At 45.2% G+C, this 23681-nt stretch overlaps 4 pseudogenes; all 4 read left to right on the top strand.

Moving 5' to 3' along the window:
• Nucleotides 1-747: 747 nt before the first annotated feature.
• LOC140515749 (cyclin-dependent kinase 2-associated protein 1 pseudogene) lies at nt 748-1123 on the top strand (annotated as a pseudogene).
• A 5262-nt stretch (nt 1124-6385) lies between these two features.
• On the top strand, nt 6386-6761 carry LOC140515748 (cyclin-dependent kinase 2-associated protein 1 pseudogene; annotated as a pseudogene).
• A 10900-nt stretch (nt 6762-17661) lies between these two features.
• On the top strand, nt 17662-18037 carry LOC140515747 (cyclin-dependent kinase 2-associated protein 1 pseudogene; annotated as a pseudogene).
• A 5268-nt stretch (nt 18038-23305) lies between these two features.
• Nucleotides 23306-23681, top strand: LOC140515746 (cyclin-dependent kinase 2-associated protein 1 pseudogene; annotated as a pseudogene).

Raw genomic sequence — 23681 nt, 5'->3', positions numbered from 1 at the left:
GGTAGAAGGCATGTGCAGGATGTGAGATGAGAAGTCGGAGAGAAGCGGGAGCTCTCAGCAAATTGTCTCCATGTCTTTTGTCAACTATCAGATAAGGTTCTCAGCTGTCAGGGTGGAGGAAGGGAAAGTGTTGAGGATACATTAAAAAGTTACTAAAAGTTTTTGTGGTGAATGGGAACGTGAGTTAATTAGGGAGCTAAAAAAAGAAAAAGGATTTCTTTTCTGTAGGAGGAGCCAAGCACAGGATATTGCATCTCCGAAATTTTGGCATTTTCTTAAAGTGGTTGTTCCTCACACCTGATACATTCTTCCTAAGCATCTCTGCCACCTGACTTTTTTGTCTTTCTTTAAGTCTCAGCTAAAATCCCACCATTCCTAGGATGCTTCTCCCTTCCCTGCAAATTTCTACCAATTTCCTTCTTTCTACTATTTCCTCTATATGGCTTGTGTGCTCCTTGTTGTTAATCGGTGAACACCTTGAGAGGGCGGGTTGTGTCTTAGAGCTCGTCGTATTTCCAGTGTAGCAGAGAGCCTGGCACATGGCAAGCAGCTTACGATTTTCCGTGGCCTGAACGGAACCTGATTGGGCCCTGTTTCCCCTGACGTTGCTTCCTTGTTCGCTACGGGCACAAAAAGTCCCACGAATGGGAATAAAAAAACAAAAATAGAGTTCTAGAGCCAGGGCTTGGAGGCACTCCACTGTCGCGTGGGACCTTCTGGCTTCGAGCGCTGCTCGCTTCGACGGGCATGTCCCACAAGCCCAACTTGAACACCACCTTACCGCGTGCGTCCCTGAACCCGGCTCCGACTGTCCACTCACCTTTCACGAGACTGGCGGCCTCCACCTAACACCGGCACTTGCTCAGCCACTATGGACCCCTGTCTCGAGGCAACACCCAGGGTGAGGGGAGCAGCCGAGTACCTCAAAGAAAATATGCAGAACTGCTTGCTCTCCTCCAAGAGATCACACCCATGTACATGGAGAGAAAAAGTTCCATGGAGAGGCTGAAGCGAGGCATCGTTCATGCTCGAAGATTAGTACTGGCAATGCCTGGCTGATCCTGAACGAAATGCAAGATCCTACCATGCCACTTTATTCCCAGAGCTTTCCACTTCGTTATGAAGAAGCCAGAATAACACATTCCTCTGGGGACTTTCATGAGCATTCATATGAATCTCTTATTTTGAATGATCTAAAAGTTTGGCTTCTCTTCCCCTTTCTTTGTCTTATCCCCACCACCATCTCGAAGAATAGAAGAAAAGGCAATTTTGCACTTAAAGTTAACATTTTACACAGTTAGGGACTACCCAGGTCACTTTTATTTAAAGCACTGAGTCCAGATATTGCTAGTAAAAATGTTACTTATGTTGGGGCTGACGATAGTCTCCTACCCTGCTAACCCGCCCCAACCTTTTTTCTTCCTTTGGATACTCTTAAAACCACCGAAATTGTCGCGTTTTTTGCACCTTTTCAGAGTTTCCAATAAGGCTTAATGATTTTCTCATGAGTCAAAGCTTACTGGTGTCTCCCACTAAGGTCCACATGATAGACACCCTGCTTCAAAAACTAGCTTGTTTTTCTCTTGCTTTGGGCTTTGGTGTGTGTACATTTGCATGATTGTTCACGCTTTGCAATAAATTGAAAATGCGGCACGTATAAATACAGAGGACTGTTCAGCCTACTAAAAATTAAGAACCCACGTAGTTCCTTTCCAGAAGACTGTCCATGTCACATCTCGAGTTTGCCATCGAATGATGAAAAAAGAACCCTGGATAAATGACCAAGGCTGCTAAGTGCATCTTTGCATGTATTTCTTACTTGATGTAATAAAGCTTATTTTCATTAACAAAACAAGTCCCACCGATGGGCAGGCCGGACCTCTCAAACCTGGTGGATTTCTGCAGACCACTCAAGTCCTCATAATCTTCCCTGGCAGCCTGCTCTGACAATCAGATGTGTTTGTACAGAGAGGAGAGGGGCTGTGCCCAGAGAAGCTTCATCACTGTATCACGGTTGCATTTCTTTGCTGTGTTGTCTCCAAGTAAACCTGCTACTCTGAAGTGTCCAGTGACGCCCCACTACCTTATTTCTTCCCAACATTAACCCTTAATTTAGAGACTGCTGGTGCTCAAACACCCTCTAGCAGTCTGGAACAAGAAAGACACTCAGGGACTACTGAATTGCCTGACACTCTCCAAAGCAAGCCTCCTTCTGACTTTAGGAACTGCAGGGCCAAACCTTTTCTTCTATGGTAGAGTCATAGAGAAGAAAAACCGTAGCAACAATTAAATACAGGACAGAGTTGAGGAAATTTCGGACACCAATCTGAGCTCAAAAATTTTGAGGAAGAGTAGTGCTGACAATCAACAAAATGTGAGTTAAGAAGTTCCTGGATCATTAGATTTAAGTCAAACAGCAGTACAGCTGGCACCATTTGTCCAGTACCTACTAAATGCTCAACCTAATGTTAGGCTGTGCCAAGGACTGGTGGGAAATAAGAATGAGGAAGGGTGGAGGTTAGGGGCAACAGCCTCTCTTAGCCCCTGGCTAGGCCAGTTCCACACTGACAAGGGCTGCCCTTCTTTTTCTCCTTTCCTTTCTCCCTTCATTCCCTTCGAATCACAGGTCCATCCAATTAGATAGCCTTTGGAGATAATAACATTGAACACACGATCATAGATTTGTGGGGCTCAGAAAGTGGAAATAGGGATTGGCAACGAAAAGAGGTACTACAGTCCTTAGTTGAGTTATTTGTATATAGTAAGGGCTGAACAAATGCTCATTCATTCATTCATTCATTCATTCATTCTTAGCTGGCAGTGGAGCTCTGCTTTGAACAGATGATGGTTTGGGGGCTGCTGAGTAATCAGAAGTGTCCGTCAGGATTCCTGTGGGGAGAAGAGAAGCAGAGGACAATGGGCAGTACATTGTGAAAATGCAATTGGCATGAGAACTTGAGCACATGGAGTTGCCATGAAAATCCTAGCCATGAGTCTTTTGCGGATTAGAGATGAAGTGCCTGGTTCTTTTCCTCCAGCTGTTCACTGCTTGAACAGTACTGTTAACTGTTTGAGGCAGTGATAGGGATGGCCTTTGAAAGGCTAAGGGGGGAGAGAAGGTAGGGGCCAGCATATGCTAGACAAGTCAAGGCATCACCACCCCCTTTTCTGTTCATGTCTATTCTTCTGCCTACGGATCTGCAGTGCGCATCTTAATTTCTCTCTCCCTGTCTCTGAATGTGCCCATACGTCTCTACGTCTCTATGTCTGTGTTCTGTTCTGTCTCTCAATACAGGCAACATAAACATTGATTTTGTGCACAAAGCTGTGCGTTTCGGGGTACTCCTGATATGTGGTAAGCCCTGGTGATTTACATCTGCTCCCAGTTTTGTCAGGCTTGGAACAAAGGTGGGAAGAAGCCTTCCCCTACCCTCCCCTCCCTCCGCACAACCCACCCCCCCTAGGCACCCCACCTCCCGCACCCGGCCCTACTGAGCATAAAGGAGGCCTGATAAAGGGGAAGCCTGATTGCCTACAACTTAGCATTCCAAGTACCCCTAGGTGAGGACCAGTTACCATAGCAACCAGTGATTAGAAGTGGCCGCTGCTGCTTTGTTGGACACTTGGAAAACTTGATCTGAATTTCCACTGAGAAAGGGGTGAGATTCCTCTCCTACTCCCTGACCAAACGAGGGGCAAGCATGCTGGGGCCCACGGATTGGGCTTTTTGACACAGGGGCCTTCAGTGCCTGTTTATGCCTTCACGTTAATATTGATTAAACCGCTATCCTCATCAATAATTTACCGTGGTTGATCCAGACCAGATAGAACCAGTCACTCATATAATGGCAGGTGGTGAAACTCTGCTTCCATGGGTTCCTTTGTGTAACCAGGCCGGGGGAAAGTGATTTTGCTTTTTTTTTTTTTTTTTTAGTTCTTTCTAAAAAGTGCTGGGCGGTAGCACTATTGTAACGTTGATGGCCATGGAGAGACTTAGCTACTCTAATTAATATGCTAATTCAAGAAAATTTCGAAGGAGCCATGATGAAAAAATGGTATCCATCTCCGGAGAGACAGCTGATGAGCACTGAGTGTAGGCAGTATGCTGAAGCATAGATATCTCATTTTCCTTTTATTCTTTGCTTTACCCCTTTTTTTCTCAGCCTGGCTTCCATGGAACCAAGGTTTCGATCGCTTCACATGGAGAACTGATATCATATTTCCTGCCTTCTGCATGGGAGGTGAACAGGGAGTCAGAGAATTTGGAACGGAAAATATAAAAGAAATGAGCATTTAAATGAATAAAGAATAGGAAAGAAAATTGCTGATGTATATACTTGGACAAATCATTTCTTGGGAAATTGCTCTCAGGATTTTATGTCTGAATCAGTCACTCAAGAAACATGTATGAAGCCCCTCATATTTGCCTCGTGCTAAGCCATGAGCATAGAAAAGACAGGGAAGAGACAGTCCCTGCTGCAAATGAGCTCAGAGTACAATGGGGGATACAACATACAAATACCTGAATGTAAACAACCTATACACAGAATAAATCGGAAATGATTTTCACGAAGTAAGAAAGAGAATTAGGGTAGATTGAGAAAGATTTTTTATAATGGGTGAGATTTTGGCCAGATATGGGGGGCACCCGGAGGTGGAGATGAGGAAGGAGATCGCTGTAAGCATGGGGGAGAGCTAGCAGAGATGTCCGGAGTCTGGACATGGAGAATTTTGTTCGAGGAACAGCAATTTGGCTGGATTGCAAAATCTGTGGGGAATGGGGAATAAGGTAGAAGAAGACTGAAAGATAAGAAGGGGGTGAGAGACTGAGAGGCTTTCTATGCCAACCTAGAGCATCCTATAAACATGGAGAGAAGAGAATAACAGGGATGAGAGGGAGATCAACAGTGTCAAAGACTGAAGGTCCAGAAGGATGAGGACTGAAAAAAGGGCAACGGTTTTGGCAAATGGGAGATGGTTAGTGACTTCAGGGCTAGCAGTTTCAGTTGAATGATGAAGTAGGAAGCCAGAATACAAAGAGTTAAGAAGAGAGTGAGAGGAAAAGAAGTGGAGGCACCTATTGCAGATGCCATTCTACAGAACTTTGACTGCTAAAGGCAGGAGAGCTAAGGGGTGGATGGTCATAAGAGGTTCTTTGAATCCTCAAAGCAAAGGGAGCATGCTTGCATTGCATGGGGAAGTAGCCAGTAGAAAAGGATAGGCTGGAGATTCAGAATGTGGGGATGATAAGAGGGGGGAGGGGGCAGTCTGATGGGTGATAGGGTGAGATGGGATCCTTCGTGCCTGCACAGGAGAGGGTAAGAGCTCCCTTATTATGTCAACTCTTTCCATCCCCTTCCTCTCAACACTCGTCTCTTTCAAAATGCCTTATGACTGTTGAAGGTACCACCTTCCTCCTTAGAAAGTAGAATTCGTCCAATGCAAAAGGAGGGACTAAAAGTCATTGAAGAGAATAATTCCTGAAAACTGAGCATTGAGGAAATGGCAGCTCATGACTTCGTGACATATCAAGAAATAATCAAACAAAACAACACAAAAACCCCGAAAATAGAAGACAATGTGAACCCTTTCTTTGGAAAAGCAAATGACCTGGAAAATAGATCCAGGACGAGATAGAGGTAGAAGGCATGTGCAGGATGTGAGATGAGAAGTCGGAGAGAAGAGGGAGCTCTCAGCAAATTGTCTCCATGTCTTTTGTCAGCTATCAGATAAGGTTCTCAGCTGTCAGGGTGGAGGAAGGGAAAGTGTTGAGGATACATTAAAAAGTTACTAAAAGTTTTTGTGGTGAATGGGAACGTGAGTTAATTAGGGAGCTAAAAAAAGAAAAAGGATTTCTTTTCTGTAGGAGGAGCCAAGCACAGGATATTGCATCTCCGAAATTTTGGCATTTTCTTAAAGTGGTTGTTCCTCACACCTGATACATTCTTCCTAAGCATCTCTGCCACCTGACTTTTTTGTCTTTCTTTAAGTCTCAGCTAAAATCCCACCATTCCTAGGATGCTTCTCCCTTCCCTGCAAATTTCTACCAATTTCCTTCTTTCTACTATTTCCTCTATATGGCTTGTGTGCTCCTTGTTGTTAATCGGTGAACACCTTGAGAGGGCGGGTTGTGTCTTAGAGCTCGTCGTATTTCCAGTGTAGCAGAGAGCCTGGCACATGGCAAGCAGCTTACGATTTTCCGTGGCCTGAACGGAACCTGATTGGGCCCTGTTTCCCCTGACGTTGTTTCCTTGTTCGCTACGGGCACAAAAAGTCCCACGAATGGGAATAAAAAAACAAAAATAGAGTTCTAGAGCCAGGGCTTGGAGGCACTCCACTGTCGCGTGGGACCTTCTGGCTTCGAGCGCTGCTCGCCTCGACGGGCATGTCCCACAAGCCCAACTTGAACACCACCTTACCGCGTGCGTCCCTGAACCCGGCTCCGACTGTCCACTCACCTTTCACGAGACTGGCGGCCTCCACCTAACACCGGCACTTGCTCAGCCACTATGGACCCCTGTCTCGAGGCAACACCCAGGGTGAGGGGAGCAGCCGAGTACCTCAAAGAAAATATGCAGAACTGCTTGCTCTCCTCCAAGAGATCACACCCATGTACATGGAGAGAAAAAGTTCCATGGAGAGGCTGAAGCGAGGCATCGTTCATGCTCGAAGATTAGTACTGGCAATGCCTGGCTGATCCTGAACGAAATGCAAGATCCTACCATGCCACTTTATTCCCAGAGCTTTCCACTTCGTTATGAAGAAGCCAGAATAACACATTCCTCTGGGGACTTTCATGAGCATTCATATGAATCTCTTATTTTGAATGATCTAAAAGTTTGGCTTCTCTTCCCCTTTCTTTGTCTTATCCCCACCACCATCTCGAAGAATAGAAGAAAAGGCAATTTTGCACTTAAAGTTAACATTTTACACAGTTAGGGACTACCCAGGTCACTTTTATTTAAAGCACTGAGTCCAGATATTGCTAGTAAAAATGTTACTTATGTTGGGGCTGACGATAGTCTCCTACCCTGCTAACCCGCCCCAACCTTTTTTCTTCCTTTGGATACTCTTAAAACCACCGAAATTGTCGCGTTTTTTGCACCTTTTCAGAGTTTCCAATAAGGCTTAATGATTTTCTCATGAGTCAAAGCTTACTGGTGTCTCCCACTAAGGTCCACATGATAGACACCCTGCTTCAAAAACTAGCTTGTTTTTCTCTTGCTTTGGGCTTTGGTGTGTGTACATTTGCATGATTGTTCACGCTTTGCAATAAATTGAAAATGCGGCACGTATAAATACAGAGGACTGTTCAGCCTACTAAAAATTAAGAACCCACGTAGTTCCTTTCCAGAAGACTGTCCATGTCACATCTCGAGTTTGCCATCGAATGATGAAAAAAGAACCCTGGATAAATGACCAAGGCTGCTAAGTGCATCTTTGCATGTATTTCTTACTTGATGTAATAAAGCTTATTTTCATTAACAAAACAAGTCCCACCGATGGGCAGGCCGGACCTCTCAAACCTGGTGGATTTCTGCAGACCACTCAAGTCCTCATAATCTTCCCTGGCAGCCTGCTCTGACAATCAGATGTGTTTGTACAGAGAGGAGAGGGGCTGTGCCCAGAGAAGCTTCATCACTGTATCACGGTTGCATTTCTTTGCTGTGTTGTCTCCAAGTAAACCTGCTACTCTGAAGTGTCCAGTGACGCCCCACTACCTTATTTCTTCCCAACATTAACCCTTAATTTAGAGACTGCTGGTGCTCAAACACCCTCTAGCAGTCTGGAACAAGAAAGACACTCAGGGACTACTGAATTGCCTGACACTCTCCAAAGGAAGCCTCCTTCTGACTTTAGGAACTGCAGGGCCAAACCTTTTCTTCTATGGTAGAGCCATAGAGAAGAAAAACCGTAGCAACAATTAAATACAGGACAGAGTTGAGGAAATTTCGGACACCAATCTGAGCTCAAAAATTTTGAGGAAGAGTAGTGCTGACAATCAACAAAATGTGAGTTAAGAAGTTCCTGGATCATTAGATTTAAGTCAAACAGCAGTACAGCTGGCACCATTTGTCCAGTACCTACTAAATGCTCAACCTAATGTTAGGCTGTGCCAAGGACTGGTGGGAAATAAGAATGAGGAAGGGTGGAGGTTAGGGGCAACAGCCTCTCTTAGCCCCTGGCTAGGCCAGTTCCAGACTGACAAGGGCTGCCCTTCTTTTTCTCCTTTCCTTTCTCCCTTCATTCCCTTCGAATCACAGGTCCATCCAATTAGATAGCCTTTGGAGATAATAACATTGAACACACGATCATGGATTTGTGGGGCTCAGAAAGTGGAAATAGGGATTGGCAACGAAAAAGAGGTACTACAGTCCTTAGTTGAGTTATTTGTATATAGTAAGGGCTGAACAAATGCTCGTTCATTCATTCATTCATTCATTCTTGGCTGGCAGTGGAGCTCTGCTTTGAACAGATGATGGTTTGGGGGCTGCTGAGTAATCAGAAGTGTCCGTCAGGATTCCTGTGGGGAGAAGAGAAGCAGAGGACAATGGGCAGTACATTGTGAAAATGCAATTGGCATGAGAACTTGAGCACATGGAGTTGCCATGAAAATCCTAGCCATGAGTCTTTTGCGGATTAGAGATGAAGTGCCTGGTTCTTTTCCTCCAGCTGTTCACTGCTTGAACAGTACTGTTAACTGTTTGAGGCAGTGATAGGGATGGTCTTTGAAAGGCTAAGGGGGGAGAGAAGGTAGGGGCCAGCATATGCTAGACAAGTCAAGGCATCACCACCCCCTTTTCTGTTCATGTCTATTCTTCTGCCTACGGATCTGCAGTGCGCATCTTAATTTCTCTCTCCCTGTCTCTGAATGTGCCCATACGTCTCTACGTCTCTATGTCTGTGTTCTGTTCTGTCTCTCAATACAGGCAACATAAACATTGATTTTGTGCACAAAGCTGTGCGTTTCGGGGTACTCCTGATATGTGGTAAGCCCTGGTGATTTACATCTGCTCCCAGTTTTGTCAGGCTTGGAACAAAGGTGGGAAGAAGCCTTCCCCTACCCTCCCCTCCCTCCGCACAACCCACCCCCCCTAGCCACCCCACCTCCCGCACCCGGCCCTACTGAGCATAAAGGAGGCCTGATAAAGGGGAAGCCTGATTGCCTACAACTTAGCATTCCAAGTACCCCTAGGTGAGGACCAGTTACCATAGCAACCAGTGATTAGAAGTGGCCGCTGCTGCTTTGTTGGACACTTGGAAAACTTGATCTGGATTTCCACTGAGAAAGGGGTGAGATTCCTCTCCTACTCCCTGACCAAACGAGGGGCAAGCATGCTGGGGCCCACGGATTGGGCTTTTTGACACAGGGGCCTTCAGTGCCTGTTTATGCCTTCACGTTAATATTGATTAAACCGCTATCCTCATCAATAATTTACCGTGGTTGATCCAGACCAGATAGAACCAGTCACTCATATAATGGCAGGTGGTGAAACTCTGCTTCCATGGGTTCCTTTGTGTAACCAGGCCGGGGGAAAGTGATTTTGCTTTTTTTTTTTTTTTTTTTAGTTCTTTCTAAAAAGTGCTGGGCGGTAGCACTATTGTAACGTTGATGGCCATGGAGAGACTTAGCTACTCTAATTAATATGCTAATTCAAGAAAATTTCGAAGGAGCCATGATGAAAAAATGGTATCCATCTCCGGAGAGACAGCTGATGAGCACTGAGTGTAGGCAGTATGCTGAAGCATAGATATCTCATTTTCCTTTTATTCTTTGCTTTACCCCTTTTTTTCTCAGCCTGGCTTCCATGGAACCAAGGTTTCGATCGCTTCACATGGAGAACTGATATCATATTTCCTGCCTTCTGCATGGGAGGTGAACAGGGAGTCAGAGAATTTGGAACGGAAAATATAAAAGAAATGAGCATTTAAATGAATAAAGAATAGGAAAGAAAATTGCTGATGTATATACTTGGACAAATCATTTCTTGGGAAATTGCTCTCAGGATTTTATGTCTGAATCAGTCACTCAAGAAACATGTATGAAGCCCCTCATATTTGCCTCGTGCTAAGCCATGAGCATAGAAAAGACAGGGAAGAGACAGTCCCTGCTGCAAATGAGCTCAGAGTACAATGGGGGATACAACATACAAATACCTGAATGTAAACAACCTATACACAGAATAAATCGGAAATGATTTTCACGATGTAAGAAAGAGAATTAGGGTAGATTGAGAAAGATTTTTTGTAATGGGTGAGATTTTGGCCAGATATGGAGGGCACCCGGAGGTGGAGATGAGGAAGGAGATCGCTGTAAGCATGGGGGAGAGCTAGCAGAGATGTCCGGAGTCTGGACATGGAGAATTTTGTTCGAGGAACAGCAATTTGGCTGGATTGCAAAATCTGTGGGGAATGGGGAATAAGGAAGAAGAAGACTGAAAGATAAGAAGGGGGTGAGAGACTGAGAGGCTTTCTATGCCAACCTAGAGCATCCTATAAACATGGAGAGAAGAGAATAACAGGGATGAGAGGGAGATCAACAGTGTCAAAGATTGAAGGTCCAGAAGGATGAGGACTGAAAAAAGGGCAACGGTTTTGGCAAATGGGAGATGGTTAGTGACTTCAGGGCTAGCAGTTTCAGTTGAATGATGAAGTAGGAAGCCAGAATACAAAGAGTTAAGAAGAGAGTGAGAGGAAAAGAAGTGGAGGCACCTATTGCAGATGCCATTCTACAGAACTTTGACTGCTAAAGGCAGGAGAGCTAAGGGGTGGATGGTCATAAGAGGTTCTTTGAATCCTCAAAGCAAAGGGAGCATGCTTGCATTGCATGGGGAAGTAGCCAGTAGAAAAGGATAGGCTGGAGATTCAGAATGTGGGGATGATAAGAGGGGGGAGGGGGCAGTCTGATGGGTGATAGGGTGAGATGGGATCCTTCGTGCCTGCACAGGAGAGGGTAAGAGCTCCCTTATTATGTCAACTCTTTCCATCCCCTTCCTCTCAACACTCGTCTCTTTCAAAATGCCTTATGACTGTTGAAGGTACCACCTTCCTCCTTAGAAAGTAGAATTCGTCCAATGCAAAAGGAGGGACTAAAAGTCATTGAAGAGAATAATTCCTGAAAACTGAGCATTGAGGAAATGGCAGCTCATGACTTCGTGACATATCAAGAAATAATCAAACAAAACAACACAAAAACCCCGAAAATAGAAGACAATGTGAACCCTTTCTTTGGAAAAGCAAATGACCTGGAAAATAGATCCAGGACGAGATAGAGGTAGAAGGCATGTGCAGGATGTGAGATGAGAAGTCGGAGAGAAGAGGGAGCTCTCAGCAAATTGTCTCCATGTCTTTTGTCAGCTATCAGATAAGGTTCTCAGCTGTCAGGGTGGAGGAAGGGAAAGTGTTGAGGATACATTAAAAAGTTACTAAAAGTTTTTGTGGTGAATGGGAACGTGAGTTAATTAGGGAGCTAAAAAAAGAAAAAGGATTTCTTTTCTGTAGGAGGAGCCAAGCACAGGATATTGCATCTCCGAAATTTTGGCATTTTCTTAAAGTGGTTGTTCCTCACACCTGATACATTCTTCCTAAGCATCTCTGCCACCTGACTTTTTTGTCTTTCTTTAAGTCTCAGCTAAAATCCCACCATTCCTAGGATGCTTCTCCCTTCCCTGCAAATTTCTACCAATTTCCTTCTTTCTACTATTTCCTCTATATGGCTTGTGTGCTCCTTGTTGTTAATCGGTGAACACCTTGAGAGGGCGGGTTGTGTCTTAGAGCTCGTCGTATTTCCAGTGTAGCAGAGAGCCTGGCACATGGCAAGCAGCTTACGATTTTCCGTGGCCTGAACGGAACCTGATTGGGCCCTGTTTCCCCTGACGTTGTTTCCTTGTTCGCTACGGGCACAAAAAGTCCCACGAATGGGAATAAAAAAACAAAAATAGAGTTCTAGAGCCAGGGCTTGGAGGCACTCCACTGTCGCGTGGGACCTTCTGGCTTCAAGCGCTGCTCGCCTCGACGGGCATGTCCCACAAGCCCAACTTGAACACCACCTTACCGCGTGCGTCCCTGAACCCGCTCCGACTGTCCACTCACCTTTCACGAGACTGGCGGCCTCCACCTAACACCGGCACTTGCTCAGCCACTATGGACCCCTGTCTCGAGGCAACACCCAGGGTGAGGGGAGCAGCCGAGTACCTCAAAGAAAATATGCAGAACTGCTTGCTCTCCTCCAAGAGATCACACCCATGTACATGGAGAGAAAAAGTTCCATGGAGAGGCTGAAGCGAGGCATCGTTCATGCTCGAAGATTAGTACTGGCAATGCCTGGCTGATCCTGAACGAAATGCAAGATCCTACCATGCCACTTTATTCCCAGAGCTTTCCACTTCGTTATGAAGAAGCCAGAATAACACATTCCTCTGGGGACTTTCATGAGCATTCATATGAATCTCTTATTTTGAATGATCTAAAAGTTTGGCTTCTCTTCCCCTTTCTTTGTCTTATCCCCACCACCATCTCGAAGAATAGAAGAAAAGGCAATTTTGCACTTAAAGTTAACATTTTACACAGTTAGGGACTACCCAGGTCACTTTTATTTAAAGCACTGAGTCCAGATATTGCTAGTAAAAATGTTACTTATGTTGGGGCTGACGATAGTCTCCTACCCTGCTAACCCGCCCCAACCTTTTTTCTTCCTTTGGATACTCTTAAAACCACCGAAATTGTCGCGTTTTTTGCACCTTTTCAGAGTTTCCAATAAGGCTTAATGATTTTCTCATGAGTCAAAGCTTACTGGTGTCTCCCACTAAGGTCCACATGATAGACACCCTGCTTCAAAAACTAGCTTGTTTTTCTCTTGCTTTGGGCTTTGGTGTGTGTACATTTGCATGATTGTTCACGCTTTGCAATAAATTGAAAATGCGGCACGTATAAATACAGAGGACTGTTCAGCCTACTAAAAATTAAGAACCCACGTAGTTCCTTTCCAGAAGACTGTCCATGTCACATCTCGAGTTTGCCATCGAATGATGAAAAAAGAACCCTGGATAAATGACCAAGGCTGCTAAGTGCATCTTTGCATGTATTTCTTACTTGATGTAATAAAGCTTATTTTCATTAACAAAACAAGTCCCACCGATGGGCAGGCCGGACCTCTCAAACCTGGTGGATTTCTGCAGACCACTCAAGTCCTCATAATCTTCCCTGGCAGCCTGCTCTGACAATCAGATGTGTTTGTACAGAGAGGAGAGGGGCTGTGCCCAGAGAAGCTTCATCACTGTATCACGGTTGCATTTCTTTGCTGTGTTGTCTCCAAGTAAACCTGCTACTCTGAAGTGTCCAGTGACGCCCCACTACCTTATTTCTTCCCAACATTAACCCTTAATTTAGAGACTGCTGGTGCTCAAACACCCTCTAGCAGTCTGGAACAAGAAAGACACTCAGGGACTACTGAATTGCCTGACACTCTCCAAAGGAAGCCTCCTTCTGACTTTAGGAACTGCAGGGCCAAACCTTTTCTTCTATGGTAGAGCCATAGAGAAGAAAAACCGTAGCAACAATTAAATACAGGACAGAGTTGAGGAAATTTCGGACACCAATCTGAGCTCAAAAATTTTGAGGAAGAGTAGTGCTGACAATCAACAAAATGTGAGTTAAGAAGTTCCTGGATCATTAGATTTAAGTCAAACAGCAGTACAGCTGGCACCATTTGTCCAGTACCTACTAAATGCTCAACCTAATGTTAGGCTGTGCCAAGGACTGGTGGGAAATAAGAATGAGGAAGGGTGGAGGTTAGGGGCAACAGCCTCTCTTAGCCCCTGGCTAGGCCAGTTCCAGACTGACAAGGGCTGCCCTTCTTTTTCTCCTTTCCTTTCTCCCTTCATTCCCTTCGAATCACAGGTCCATCCAATTAGATAGCCTTTGGAGATAATAACATTGAACACACGATCATGGATTTGTGGGGCTCAGAAAGTGGAAATAGGGATTGGCAACGAAAAGAGGTACTACAGTCCTTAGTTGAGTTATTTGTATATAGTAAGGGCTGAACAAATGCTCATTCATTCATTCATTCATTCATTCATTCATTCTTGGCTGGCAGTGGAGCTCTGCTTTGAACAGATGATGGTTTGGGGGCTGCTGAGTAATCAGAAGTGTCCGTCAGGATTCCTGTGGGGAGAAGAGAAGCAGAGGACAATGGGCAGTACATTGTGAAAATGCAATTGGCATGAGAACTTGAGCACATGGAGTTGCCATGAAAATCCTAGCCATGAGTCTTTTGCGGATTAGAGATGAAGTGCCTGGTTCTTTTCCTCCAGCTGTTCACTGCTTGAACAGTACTGTTAACTGTTTGAGGCAGTGATAGGGATGGTCTTTGAAAGGCTAAGGGGGGAGAGAAGGTAGGGGCCAGCATATGCTAGACAAGTCAAGGCATCACCACCCCCTTTTCTGTTCATGTCTATTCTTCTGCCTACGGATCTGCAGTGCGCATCTTAATTTCTCTCTCCCTGTCTCTGAATGTGCCCATACGTCTCTACGTCTCTATGTCTGTGTTCTGTTCTGTCTCTCAATACAGGCAACATAAACATTGATTTTGTGCACAAAGCTGTGCGTTTCGGGGTACTCCTGATATGTGGTAAGCCCTGGTGATTTACATCTGCTCCCAGTTTTGTCAGGCTTGGAACAAAGGTGGGAAGAAGCCTTCCCCTACCCTCCCCTCCCTCCGCACAACCCACCCCCCCTAGGCACCCCACCTCCCGCACCCGGCCCTACTGAGCATAAAGGAGGCCTGATAAAGGGGAAGCCTGATTGCCTACAACTTAGCATTCCAAGTACCCCTAGGTGAGGACCAGTTACCATAGCAACCAGTGATTAGAAGTGGCCGCTGCTGCTTTGTTGGACACTTGGAAAACTTGATCTGGATTTCCACTGAGAAAGGGGTGAGATTCCTCTCCTACTCCCTGACCAAACGAGGGGCAAGCATGCTGGGGCCCACGGATTGGGCTTTTTGACACAGGGGCCTTCAGTGCCTGTTTATGCCTTCACGTTAATATTGATTAAACCGCTATCCTCATCAATAATTTACCGTGGTTGATCCAGACCAGATAGAACCAGTCACTCATATAATGGCAGGTGGTGAAACTCTGCTTCCATGGGTTCCTTTGTGTAACCAGGCCGGGGGAAAGTGATTTTGCTTTTTTTTTTTTTTTTTAGTTATTTCTAAAAAGTGCTGGGCGGTAGCACTATTGTAACGTTGATGGCCATGGAGAGACTTAGCTACTCTAATTAATATGCTAATTCAAGAAAATTTCGAAGGAGCCATGATGAAAAAATGGTATCCATCTCCGGAGAGACAGCTGATGAGCACTGAGTGTAGGCAGTATGCTGAAGCATAGATATCTCATTTTCCTTTTATTCTTTGCTTTACCCCTTTTTTTCTCAGCCTGGCTTCCATGGAACCAAGGTTTCGATCGCTTCACATGGAGAACTGATATCATATTTCCTGCCTTCTGCATGGGAGGTGAACAGGGAGTCAGAGAATTTGGAACGGAAAATATAAAAGAAATGAGCATTTAAATGAATAAAGAATAGGAAAGAAAATTGCTGATGTATATACTTGGACAAATCATTTCTTGGGAAATTGCTCTCAGGATTTTATGTCTGAATCAGTCACTCAAGAAACATGTATGAAGCCCCTCATATTTGCCTCGTGCTAAGCCATGAGCATAGAAAAGACAGGGAAGAGACAGTCCCTGCTGCAAATGAGCTCAGAGTACAATGGGGGATACAACATACAAATACCTGAATGTAAACAACCTATACACAGAATAAATCGGAAATGATTTTCACGAAGTAAGAAAGAGAATTAGGGTAGATTGAGAAAGATTTTTTATAATGGGTGAGATTTTGGCCAGATATGGGGGGCACCCGGAGGTGGAGATGAGGAAGGAGATCGCTGTAAGCATGGGGGAGAGCTAGCAGAGATGTCCGGAGTCTGGACATGGAGAATTTTGTTCGAGGAACAGCAATTTGGCTGGATTGCAAAATCTGTGGGGAATGGGGAATAAGGTAGAAGAAGACTGAAAGATAAGAAGGGGGTGAGAGACTGAGAGGCTTTCTATGCCAACCTAGAGCATCCTATAAACATGGAGAGAAGAGAATAACAGGGATGAGAGGGAGATCAACAGTGTCAAAGACTGAAGGTCCAGAAGGATGAGGACTGAAAAAAGGGCAACGGTTTTGGCAAATGGGAGATGGTTAGTGACTTCAGGGCTAGCAGTTTCAGTTGAATGATGAAGTAGGAAGCCAGAATACAAAGAGTTAAGAAGAGAGTGAGAGGAAAAGAAGTGGAGGCACCTATTGCAGATGCCATTCTACAGAACTTTGACTGCTAAAGGCAGGAGAGCTAAGGGGTGGATGGTCATAAGAGGTTCTTTGAATCCTCAAAGCAAAGGGAGCATGCTTGCATTGCATGGGGAAGTAGCCAGTAGAAAAGGATAGGCTGGAGATTCAGAATGTGGGGATGATAAGAGGGGGGAGGGGGCAGTCTGATGGGTGATAGGGTGAGATGGGATCCTTCGTGCCTGCACAGGAGAGGGTAAGAGCTCCCTTATTATGTCAACTCTTTCCATCCCCTTCCTCTCAACACTCGTCTCTTTCAAAATGCCTTATGACTGTTGAAGGTACCACCTTCCTCCTTAGAAAGTAGAATTCGTCCAATGCAAAAGGAGGGACTAAAAGTCATTGAAGAGAATAATTCCTGAAAACTGAGCATTGAGGAAATGGCAGCTCATGACTTCGTGACATATCAAGAAATAATCAAACAAAACAACACAAAAACCCCGAAAATAGAAGACAATGTGAACCCTTTCTTTGGAAAAGCAAATGACCTGGAAAATAGATCCAGGACGAGATAGAGGTAGAAGGCATGTGCAGGATGTGAGATGAGAAGTCGGAGAGAAGAGGGAGCTCTCAGCAAATTGTCTCCATGTCTTTTGTCAGCTATCAGATAAGGTTCTCAGCTGTCAGGGTGGAGGAAGGGAAAGTGTTGAGGATACATTAAAAAGTTACTAAAAGTTTTTGTGGTGAATGGGAACGTGAGTTAATTAGGGAGCTAAAAAAAGAAAAAGGATTTCTTTTCTGTAGGAGGAGCCAAGCACAGGATATTGCATCTCCGAAATTTTGGCATTTTCTTAAAGTGGTTGTTCCTCACACCTGATACATTCTTCCTAAGCATCTCTGCCACCTGACTTTTTTGTCTTTCTTTAAGTCTCAGCTAAAATCCCACCATTCCTAGGATGCTTCTCCCTTCCCTGCAAATTTCTACCAATTTCCTTCTTTCTACTATTTCCTCTATATGGCTTGTGTGCTCCTTGTTGTTAATCGGTGAACACCTTGAGAGGGCGGGTTGTGTCTTAGAGCTCGTCGTATTTCCAGTGTAGCAGAGAGCCTGGCACATGGCAAGCAGCTTACGATTTTCCGTGGCCTGAACGGAACCTGATTGGGCCCTGTTTCCCCTGACGTTGTTTCCTTGTTCGCTACGGGCACAAAAAGTCCCACGAATGGGAATAAAAAAACAAAAATAGAGTTCTAGAGCGAGGGCTTGGAGGCACTCCACTGTCGCGTGGGACCTTCTGGCTTCGAGCGCTGCTCGCCTCGACGGGCATGTCCCACAAGCCCAACTTGAACACCACCTTACCGCGTGCGTCCCTGAACCCATCTCCGACTGTCCACTCACCTTTCACGAGACTGGCGGCCTCCACCTAACACCGGCACTTGCTCAGCCACTATGGACCCCTGTCTCGAGGCAACACCCAGGGTGAGGGGAGCAGCCGAGTACCTCAAAGAAAATATGCAGAACTGCTTGCTCTCCTCCAAGAGATCACACCCATGTACATGGAGAGAAAAAGTTCCATGGAGAGGCTGAAGCGAGGCATCGTTCATGCTCGAAGATTAGTACTGGCAATGCCTGGCTGATCCTGAACGAAATGCAAGATCCTACCATGCCACTTTATTCCCAGAGCTTTCCACTTCGTTATGAAGAAGCCAGAATAACACATTCCTCTGGGGACTTTCATGAGCATTCATATGAATCTCTTATTTTGAATGATCTAAAAGTTTGGCTTCTCTTCCCCTTTCTTTGTCTTATCCCCACCACCATCTCGAAGAATAGAAGAAAAGGCAATTTTGCACTTAAAGTTAACATTTTACACAGTTAGGGACTACCCAGGTCACTTTTATTTAAAGCACTGAGTCCAGATATTGCTAGTAAAAATGTTACTTATGTTGGGGCTGACGATAGTCTCCTACCCTGCTAACCCGCCCCAACCTTTTTTCTTCCTTTGGATACTCTTAAAACCACCGAAATTGTCGCGTTTTTTGCACCTTTTCAGAGTTTCCAATAAGGCTTAATGATTTTCTCATGAGTCAAAGCTTACTGGTGTCTCCCACTAAGGTCCACATGATAGACACCCTGCTTCAAAAACTAGCTTGTTTTTCTCTTGCTTTGGGCTTTGGTGTGTGTACATTTGCATGATTGTTCACGCTTTGCAATAAATTGAAAATGCGGCACGTATAAATACAGAGGACTGTTCAGCCTACTAAAAATTAAGAACCCACGTAGTTCCTTTCCAGAAGACTGTCCATGTCACATCTCGAGTTTGCCATCGAATGATGAAAAAAGAACCCTGGATAAATGACCAAGGCTGCTAAGTGCATCTTTGCATGTATTTCTTACTTGATGTAATAAAGCTTATTTTCATTAACAAAACAAGTCCCACCGATGGGCAGGCCGGACCTCTCAAACCTGGTGGATTTCTGCAGACCACTCAAGTCCTCATAATCTTCCCTGGCAGCCTGCTCTGACAATCAGATGTGTTTGTACAGAGAGGAGAGGGGCTGTGCCCAGAGAAGCTTCATCACTGTATCACGGTTGCATTTCTTTGCTGTGTTGTCTCCAAGTAAACCTGCTACTCTGAAGTGTCCAGTGACGCCCCACTACCTTATTTCTTCCCAACACTAACCCTTAATTTAGAGACTGCTGGTGCTCAAACACCCTCTAGCAGTCTGGAACAAGAAAGACACTCAGGGACTACTGAATTGCCTGACACTCTCCAAAGGAAGCCTCCTTCTGACTTTAGGAACTGCAGGGCCAAACCTTTTCTTCTATGGTAGAGTCATAGAGAAGAAAAACCGTAGCAACAATTAAATACAGGACAGAGTTGAGGAAATTTCGGACACCAATCTGAGCTCAAAAATTTTGAGGAAGAGTAGTGCTGACAATCAACAAAATGTGAGTTAAGAAGTTCCTGGATCATTAGATTTAAGTCAAACAGCAGTACAGCTGGCACCATTTGTCCAGTACCTACTAAATGCTCAACCTAATGTTAGGCTGTGCCAAGGACTGGTGGGAAATAAGAATGAGGAAGGGTGGAGGTTAGGGGCAACAGCCTCTCTTAGCCCCTGGCTAGGCCAGTTCCAGACTGACAAGGGCTGCCCTTCTTTTTCTCCTTTCCTTTCTCCCTTCATTCCCTTCGAATCACAGGTCCGTCCAATTAGATAGCCTTTGGAGATAATAACATTGAACACACGATCATGGATTTGTGGGGCTCAGAAAGTGGAAATAGGGATTGGCAACGAAAAGAGGTACTACAGTCCTTAGTTGAGTTATTTGTATATAGTAAGGGCTGAACAAATGCTCATTCATTCATTCATTCATTCATTCATTCATTCTTGGCTGGCAGTGGAGCTCTGCTTTGAACAGATGATGGTTTGGGGGCTGCTGAGTAATCAGAAGTGTCCGTCAGGATTCCTGTGGGGAGAAGAGAAGCAGAGGACAATGGGCAGTACATTGTGAAAATGCAATTGGCATGAGAACTTGAGCACATGGAGTTGCCATGAAAATCCTAGCCATGAGTCTTTTGCGGATTAGAGATGAAGTGCCTGGTTCTTTTCCTCCAGCTGTTCACTGCTTGAACAGTACTGTTAACTGTTTGAGGCAGTGATAGGGATGGTCTTTGAAAGGCTAAGGGGGGAGAGAAGGTAGGGGCCAGCATATGCTAGACAAGTCAAGGCATCACCACCCCCTTTTCTGTTCATGTCTATTCTTCTGCCTACGGATCTGCAGTGCGCATCTTAATTTCTCTCTCCCTGTCTCTGAATGTGCCCATACGTCTCTACGTCTCTATGTCTGTGTTCTGTTCTGTCTCTCAATACAGGCAACATAAACATTGATTTTGTGCACAAAGCTGTGCGTTTCGGGGTACTCCTGATATGTGGTAAGCCCTGGTGATTTACATCTGCTCCCAGTTTTGTCAGGCTTGGAACAAAGGTGGGAAGAAGCCTTCCCCTCCCCTCCCCTCCCTCCGCACAACCCACCCCCCCTAGCCACCCCACCTCCCGCACCCGGCCCTACTGAGCATAAAGGAGGCCTGATAAAGGGGAAGCCTGATTGCCTACAACTTAGCATTCCAAGTACCCCTAGGTGAGGACCAGTTACCATAGCAACCAGTGATTAGAAGTGGCCGCTGCTGCTTTGTTGGACACTTGGAAAACTTGATCTGGATTTCCACTGAGAAAGGGGTGAGATTCCTCTCCTACTCCCTGACCAAACGAGGGGCAAGCATGCTGGGGCCCACGGATTGGGCTTTTTGACACAGGGGCCTTCAGTGCCTGTTTATGCCTTCACGTTAATATTGATTAAACCGCTATCCTCATCAATAATTTACCGTGGTTGATCCAGACCAGATAGAACCAGTCACTCATATAATGGCAGGTGGTGAAACTCTGCTTCCATGGGTTCCTTTGTGTAACCAGGCCGGGGGAAAGTGATTTTGCTTTTTTTTTTTTTTTTTTAGTTATTTCTAAAAAGTGCTGGGCGGTAGCACTATTGTAACGTTGATGGCCATGGAGAGACTTAGCTACTCTAATTAATATGCTAATTCAAGAAAATTTCGAAGGAGCCATGATGAAAAAATGGTATCCATCTCCGGAGAGACAGCTGATGAGCACTGAGTGTAGGCAGTATGCTGAAGCATAGATATCTCATTTTCCTTTTATTCTTTGCTTTACCCCTTTTTTTCTCAGCCTGGCTTCCATGGAACCAAGGTTTCGATCGCTTCACATGGAGAACTGATATTATATTTCCTGCCTTCTGCATGGGAGGTGAACAGGGAGTCAGAGAATTTGGAACGGAAAATATAAAAGAAATGAGCATTTAAATGAATAAAGAATAGGAAAGAAAATTGCTGATGTATATACTTGGACAAATCATTTCTTGGGAAATTGCTCTCAGGATTTTATGTCTGAATCAGTCACTCAAGAAACATGTATGAAGCCCCTCATATTTGCCTCGTGCTAAGCCATGAGCATAGAAAAGACAGGGAAGAGACAGTCCCTGCTGCAAATGAGCTCAGAGTACAATGGGGGATACAACATACAAATACCTGAATGTAAACAACCTATACACAGAATAAATCGGAAATGATTTTCACGAAGTAAGAAAGAGAATTAGGGTAGATTGAGAAAGATTTTTTATAATGGGTGAGATTTTGGCCAGATATGGGGGGCACCCGGAGGTGGAGATGAGGAAGGAGATCGCTGTAAGCATGGGGGAGAGCTAGCAGAGATGTCCGGAGTCTGGACATGGAGAATTTTGTTCGAGGAACAGCAATTTGGCTGGATTGCAAAATCTGTGGGGAATGGGGAATAAGGAAGAAGAAGACTGAAAGATAAGAAGGGGGTGAGAGACTGAGAGGCTTTCTATGCCAACCTAGAGAGCATTCCTATAAACATGGAGAGAAGAGAATAACAGGGATGAGAGGGAGATCAACAGTGTCAAAGATTGAAGGTCCAGAAGGATGAGGACTGAAAAAAGGGCAACGGTTTTGGCAAATGGGAGATGGTTAGTGACTTCAGGGCTAGCAGTTTCAGTTGAATGATGAAGTAGGAAGCCAGAATACAAAGAGTTAAGAAGAGAGTGAGAGGAAAAGAAGTGGAGGCACCTATTGCAGATGCCATTCTACAGAACTTTGACTGCTAAAGGCAGGAGAGCTAAGGGGTGGATGGTCATAAGAGGTTCTTTGAATCCTCAAAGCAAAGGGAGCATGCTTGCATTGCATGGGGAAGTAGCCAGTAGAAAAGGATAGGCTGGAGATTCAGAATGTGGGGATGATAAGAGGGGGGAGGGGGCAGTCTGATGGGTGATAGGGTGAGATGGGATCCTTCGTGCCTGCACAGGAGAGGGTAAGAGCTCCCTTATTATGTCAACTCTTTCCATCCCCTTCCTCTCAACACTCGTCTCTTTCAAAATGCCTTATGACTGTTGAAGGTACCACCTTCCTCCTTAGAAAGTAGAATTCGTCCAATGCAAAAGGAGGGACTAAAAGTCATTGAAGAGAATAATTCCTGAAAACTGAGCATTGAGGAAATGGCAGCTCATGACTTCGTGACATATCAAGAAATAATCAAACAAAACAACACAAAAACCCCGAAAATAGAAGACAATGTGAACCCTTTCTTTGGAAAAGCAAATGACCTGGAAAATAGATCCAGGACGAGATAGAGGTAGAAGGCATGTGCAGGATGTGAGATGAGAAGTCGGAGAGAAGAGGGAGCTCTCAGCAAATTGTCTCCATGTCTTTTGTCAGCTATCAGATAAGGTTCTCAGCTGTCAGGGTGGAGGAAGGGAAAGTGTTGAGGATACATTAAAAAGTTACTAAAAGTTTTTGTGGTGAATGGGAACGTGAGTTAATTAGGGAGCTAAAAAAAGAAAAAGGATTTCTTTTCTGTAGGAGGAGCCAAGCACAGGATATTGCATCTCCGAAATTTTGGCATTTTCTTAAGTGGTTGTTCCTCACACCTGATACATTCTTCCTAAGCATCTCTGCCACCTGACTTTTTTGTCTTTCTTTAAGTCTCAGCTAAAATCCCACCATTCCTAGGATGCTTCTCCCTTCCCTGCAAATTTCTACCAATTTCCTTCTTTCTACTATTTCCTCTATATGGCTTGTGTGCTCCTTGTTGTTAATCGGTGAACACCTTGAGAGGGCGGGTTGTGTCTTAGAGCTCGTCGTATTTCCAGTGTAGCAGAGAGCCTGGCACATGGCAAGCAGCTTACGATTTTCCGTGGCCTGAACGGAACCTGATTGGGCCCTGTTTCCCCTGACGTTGTTTCCTTGTTCGCTACGGGCACAAAAAGTCCCACGAATGGGAATAAAAAAACAAAAATAGAGTTCTAGAGCGAGGGCTTGGAGGCACTCCACTGTCGCGTGGGACCTTCTGGCTTCGAGCGCTGCTCGCCTCGACGGGCATGTCCCACAAGCCCAACTTGAACACCACCTTACCGCGTGCGTCCCTGAACCCATCTCCGACTGTCCACTCACCTTTCACGAGACTGGCGGCCTCCACCTAACACCGGCACTTGCTCAGCCACTATGGACCCCTGTCTCGAGGCAACACCCAGGGTGAGGGGAGCAGCCGAGTACCTCAAAGAAAATATGCAGAACTGCTTGCTCTCCTCCAAGAGATCACACCCATGTACATGGAGAGAAAAAGTTCCATGGAGAGGCTGAAGCGAGGCATCGTTCATGCTCGAAGATTAGTACTGGCAATGCCTGGCTGATCCTGAACGAAATGCAAGATCCTACCATGCCACTTTATTCCCAGAGCTTTCCACTTCGTTATGA

The sequence above is a fragment of the Notamacropus eugenii genome, chromosome X (assembly GCF_028372415.1).
Source record: "Notamacropus eugenii isolate mMacEug1 chromosome X, mMacEug1.pri_v2, whole genome shotgun sequence".
NCBI lineage: Eukaryota > Metazoa > Chordata > Mammalia > Diprotodontia > Macropodidae > Notamacropus > Notamacropus eugenii.
Note: the sequence above shows the minus strand (reverse complement) of the source record. Positions and strands in the feature narration are given on the sequence as shown.